Raw genomic sequence first — 6,000 nt, 5'->3', positions numbered from 1 at the left:
ACGCATCCGTGGTCAGCACTTTTTGTGGCTGAGGAATTTGGAAAGGACGTCCCAGAGTCAAATTGGACCAAATCGTCCACCAATACAGGGATTTCAGAAAACTCGTGGACAGGTGGATCACGTCTTCTAGATCCCCAGCAGCCTGAAACCACTGGGAAGCTAGGGTCCATTGAGCAGATCTCATGTGAAGGCGGGCCATGGGAGTCACATGGACTGTGGAGGCCATGTGGCCCAGCAATCTCAACATCTGCCGAGCTGTGATCTGCTGGGACACTCGCACCCGAGAGAGGAGGGACAACAAGTTGTTGGCTCTCGTCTCTGGGAGATAGGCACGAGCCGTCCGAGAATCCAGCAGAGCTCCTATGAATTCGAGCTTCTGCACCGGGAGAAGATAGGACTTTGGATAATTTATCACAAACCCCAGTAGCTCCAGGAGGCGAATAGTCATCTGCATGGACTGCAGAGCTCCTGCCTCGGATGTGTTCTTCACCAGCCAATCGTCGAGATATGGGAACACGTGTACCCCCAGCCTGCGAAGTGCCGCCGCTACTACAGCCAAGCCGATGCAGGTGTCGATGTCAGAGTCTGTTCCGGGCATGGAGGCTGTTCCGGGCTGTCCATAGTGGAGCGCATCGACACCTCCTGAACAGAGTGTGAGCGGTCCTCTCGGTGCCGATGCCTACTGGGTGCCGACTCCCTCGGCGACCCAGAGCTCTCGGTGCCGATACGGGAAGGGGACCGGTGTCGATGCTTCTTCGACTTCTTGGGACGAAGCATGTCACCGGAGCTTCCCGGCACCGACAAGGATGTAGAATCCAGCCGTCGCTTCCTCGGGGCCGAGGCCGAAGAAGGTCGGTCTCGGGGGGGCTGTACCGCAGGAGCCCTCAGGGTAGGGGGAGACCCACCCGAAGGCTCACCGCCACCAGCAGGGGAATGGACAGCCCTCACCTGCACTCCAGTCGAAGCACCACCGACGCCGCCTTCCGGTGACTCAGCCCCGATGCAGAGGGTTGATGCCTCGATGCACTTGATGCAGTCGCGGCCGAGGACGGAGGTCTAGACGCTGTCGACGTCGATCCACTCGATACGCCCGGTGCCGATGCCGACGAAGAGCTCGAGAACAAAACGTTCCACTGGGCCAATCTCGCTACCTGAGTCCGCTTTTGTAAAAGGGCACACAGACTACAGGCCTGCGGGCGGTGCCCAGCCCCCAGACACTGAAGACACGACGCGTGCCTGTCAGTGAGCGAGATTACCCGGGCGCACTGGGTGCACTTCTTGAAGCCGCTGGGAGACTTCGATGACATGGGCGGAAAAATCGCGCCGGCGAAATCAAAACTCGTAATTGTGGCGGGCACCAAAAAGAGGGGGAGAAAAAATTCGACCCGAGGCCTGAAAAGGGCCTACCCCGAAGACGAAAGAAAACTTACCGGGGCAAAAACTGGAAATAGCGGAAAGGGAAAAAGACCGAAAAGGTCCTCTTCCGAATTCTTTTTTTTTTTTTTTTTTTAAACGCGAAAGTCAAAAAGAGACGCGCGAGGTCGACAAGGGGCACGAACGGCGTAACACAACCGTACCGAGTGCGGCCAAAAGAAGACTGGCCGACACGAGCCGGTTTCGGGCGGGAAGACGGCCGCGCATGCGCGGTGCGCATGGGTGCGCGAGGACTAGCAAAGGCCTTTGCTAGTGAAGATTCCAATTGGAGGGACTGCCGTGGACGTCACCCATCAGTGAGAACAAGCAGCCTGCTTGTCCTCGGAGAAACATACATACGTACATACATAATAAAACACAAACAATTAAAACATATTCAAACATCACTGAAACCATTGTCCTGCTCAGGTAATCAAATATTTATGTGCATATGTACTTAAGTGCAACACTTGTGCCAGTTCTAAGCCTAAATGCTGCTTAGAATATTCTATAAGTTAACGGTTTCAGCTGGAACCATTGACCAGCACCTTCCAACTGCAGAAAGCCTGTCTTACTGGGCTGCCCATCCCCTTGACCACAAACTCCACCCTCCCCATACCTGTATGCCCTGCCTGGGCCTACCTTTGAAACCCTGGTGGCCTAGTGACCTCTTTGGGGCAGGAGCAATCCCCAGTCACTCCTGTTCCTGCTAGCGCCTCAGTCAAAATGGCTGCCATGACTTTCTGTAGCAGCCATTTTGAGATTGGAACCGACGTGCACAGAAGTGACTGGAGATTGGAACTGGCATGGGCAGGAGCAATCTCAAAATGGCTGCCTTGAGAAGTCGCAGCAGTAATTGTGACTGTGGAGCCAGCGGGGGGCTAAGCAACTGGGGATCAGTACTGCCCCAAAGAGGCCACTAGACCACCAAGGCTTTGAATGTAGGCCCGGGAAGAGCCTACAGGTTGTGAGAGGGCAGCAGAGAGTGGTCACATTTTCAGCTAAAACTGAAACACAGCTGAATCTGGATTTCAGGCCAGTATTGGTGCCGAAATCAAAACTGAAACTTGGTTAGCCCCCACATGCATATGCTAGTTAATATTCTGAACATTTTACACACAACTGGCACAATAGTGTTAGTGCATATTTTTACCTGCTGGACATTCCTCTGCCTCCCTGTGCATCCAAGCGTCCTTCTGGATTTTTCAGTCATCTATTACACCTGTTTTCTTTCGTTTTTTTTTTTTAATGTTTCAAAAAAAATATTCACGCCAAATCATTAAGAGAAAAAAACAGATGAAAAATAATCATATCTACAAACAGAGACATATCAAAACTGAAGGAAAATAATTACTTTGTAGCCCACAAAAGAACATAATAGCCATTCTGGTTTAGACCAATGGTCCATATCCTGCTTCTGTGGCCAATCCAGGTCACAAGTACCTGGCAGAATCCCAAATAGTAGTAACATTCCATGCTACCAATCCCAGGGCAAGTAGTGGCTTCCCTCATATCCATCTCAATAACAGACTGGACGTTTCCTCCAGGTACTTGTTCAAACATTTTTTTTAACCCAGATATGCTAACCACTGTTACCACATCCTCTGGCAACGAGTTCCTTAGCTTAACTATTCTTTGAGTAAAAAAATATTTCCTCCTACTTGTTGTAGCGGCCCTGAAAAGGGTCATTTGAACAGTTTTGGTTTTTAATACTTAATTGGCTAGCCTTTGTTCTTTAGGTGCTGGTAGCTCTCTGGCATGGCGTACATCATCTTCAGTTGTTCCTGATGACATGATTCCAGCAGTAACACAAGACTCAACAGGTTCTCCTTTGTTCATCAGCTGTCTTAACTATTTCCAGTGACACTTTAAGCCATAAATTCTCAAATGGATTATGATCTGGAGACTGTGATGGCCATTCAGTTGTCCTCCCCCAGTTCTTTTTCTTTCAGTCTGCCACTGTTTTTGCTCAATGGTATAGTCATCCTGGAAAAAGTAGTCTCCAGGAAATTGCTGCTGATCCAATGGCAGCATGCACCTGGTGAGGATTTCAATGTATTTTTGTGTACTGACCATCCCATCAATGATGTGAAGTCACTGGCTGCCATGCACCCCCCTTAACTGAGATCTAGAAAGAGCTTTCATTACTAATAACATGCTCCCATTCTCTCCTGCTCCAACCTGAACACTTCCTTGACCATGCCACACACCTTTTTCTCTGGTCATCTGTGAATCTGTTTCCATCCCTAAACCATCCTCCATACTGGTCAACAAACATTGAATGCTTTGGCAAATCCTGCCAAAATGTACACTGTCTGAGCTTTGCTTCTAGCTGCAGTATGATTGACCAAATGTTCTGCATTTCTATTGAAAGACAATCCTATTGTTTGATTAGGGCACTTGGTGCAGAATCCATGGATTCTACAAATTCTACAATACATCTAGAATAACATATATAATAAACCACAAAATTTCACAAGCCCACTCAAAACAAATGCAACATTAATTTCTGAATGTAATGATGTGCACATCTCTGCGACACACTTTGACTGTGAGCCAACCAAGCATATAAATGTGATGTTTTGCTTAGGTGATGTAACTTTTCACAACAGTGTACATTGGGAAATACCTCTGTGTATCACAGTCACTGCATCAGTATCATTTGGCCACTGGATGGTACACTAACCTTAACAAACCATCAATGAGCCTATGTCACACACTTTTACAATGTAAAATATTGTACTCCATCATGTGCTTTGCAGCTACACATTTCTATCTTTTTAGAAAGCCTTCCTCCCATTTGCTGCTTGCTTTGGGAACAGCTATACAAGTGACAAGTTGTACACACATTGGGTCAGATTCTATAAATTGCACTCAAAAATGGGTGTTATGTACAATTCTATAAAGGGCACGTGTCCTTTTAGGTAGGTGCACTGCCTTATACCGTGCAGCCAAATGAATGCACAAATTTTAATGGGTGCCAATTATCCATTATTGGTTGTTAGAACCCAATTATTGATGTTGAGTTCATTATTCAATTGATTTGCATTTTGGGTGCGCAAATCTGGGAACTATATATATATATATATATATATATATATATATATATATATACACACACTAACCGTTGAGCCCGTGAAAACGGGCTACTTTTGGAATGGGGGGTTTCCGAGCCTCCCCCCCCCCCCGGGGTTGGCGCTGCCCCGCCTCCCCCTGAGTCGCCGCCGCCGCCCCTCCACCCGGCCCGAGCAGCACTGTAAACTTACATCAGCATGCAGCAGCAGGCACATCAGCAAGGCTGCCGTCAGGGCGGGCTTCCTTATCTGCCTGTGTCCCGCCCTCGTGTGACATAACGTCGGCGAGGGCGGGACAAAGGCAGAGAAGGAAGCCCGATGGCAGCTTTGCTGATGTGCCTGCTGCTGCGTGGTGATGTAAGTTTACAGTGCTGCTCGGGCCGGGTGGAGGGGCGGCGGCTCCGTGGGAGGGGGAGCGGTTCCGACGTCTGCAGCATGCCAGTAGAGACTTCCCTCTCTGTCCCGCCCCCGTCATCACGTATTGACGCAGGGTCGGAGCAGAGGGAAGTCTCTACTGCGCATTTGCGAGTGAGTACGGTCACTCGCCGTTTATATGTTTGATATATACAGTGGTGGAAATAAGTATTTGATCCCTTGCTGATTTTGTAAGTTTGCCCACTGACAAAGACATGAGCAGCCCATAATTGAAGGGTAGGTTATTGGTAACAGTGAGAGATAGCACATCACAAATTAAATCCGGAAAATCACATTGTGGAAAGTATATGAATTTATTTGCATTCTGCAGAGGGAAATAAGTATTTGATCCCCCACCAACCAGTAAGAGATCTGGCCCCTACAGACCAGGTAGATGCTCCAAATCAACTTGTTACCTGCATGACAGACAGCTGTCGGCAATGGTCACCTGTATGAAAGACACCTGTCCACAGACTCAGTGAATCAGTCAGACTCTAACCTCTACAAAATGGCCAAGAGCAAGGAGCTGTCTAAGGATGTCAGGGACAAGATCATACACCTGCACAAGGCTGGAATGGGCTACAAAACCATCAGTAAGACGCTGGGCGAGAAGGAGACAACTGTTGGTGCCATAGTAAGAAAATGGAAGAAGTACAAAATGACTGTCAATCGACAAAGATCTGGGGCTCCACGCAAAATCTCACCTCGTGGGGTATCCTTGATCATGAGGAAGGTTAGAAATCAGCCTACAACTACAAGGGGGGAACTTGTCAATGATCTCAAGGCAGCTGGGACCACTGTCACCACGAAAACCATTGGTAACACATTACGACATAACGGATTGCAATCCTGCAGTGCCCGCAAGGTCCCCCTGCTCCGGAAGGCACATGTGACGGCCCGTCTGAAGTTTGCCAGTGAACACCTGGATGATGCCGAGAGTGATTGGGAGAAGGTGCTGTGGTCAGATGAGACAAAAATTGAGCTCTTTGGCATGAACTCAACTCGCCGTGTTTGGAGGAAGAGAAATGCTGCCTATGACCCAAAGAACACCGTCCCCACTGTCAAGCATGGAGGTGGAAATGTTATGTTTTGGGGGTGT

The sequence above is a fragment of the Microcaecilia unicolor genome, chromosome 5 (assembly GCF_901765095.1).
Source record: "Microcaecilia unicolor chromosome 5, aMicUni1.1, whole genome shotgun sequence".
NCBI classification, from domain to species: domain Eukaryota; kingdom Metazoa; phylum Chordata; class Amphibia; order Gymnophiona; family Siphonopidae; genus Microcaecilia; species Microcaecilia unicolor.
This window is presented reverse-complemented; position numbering follows the sequence as displayed.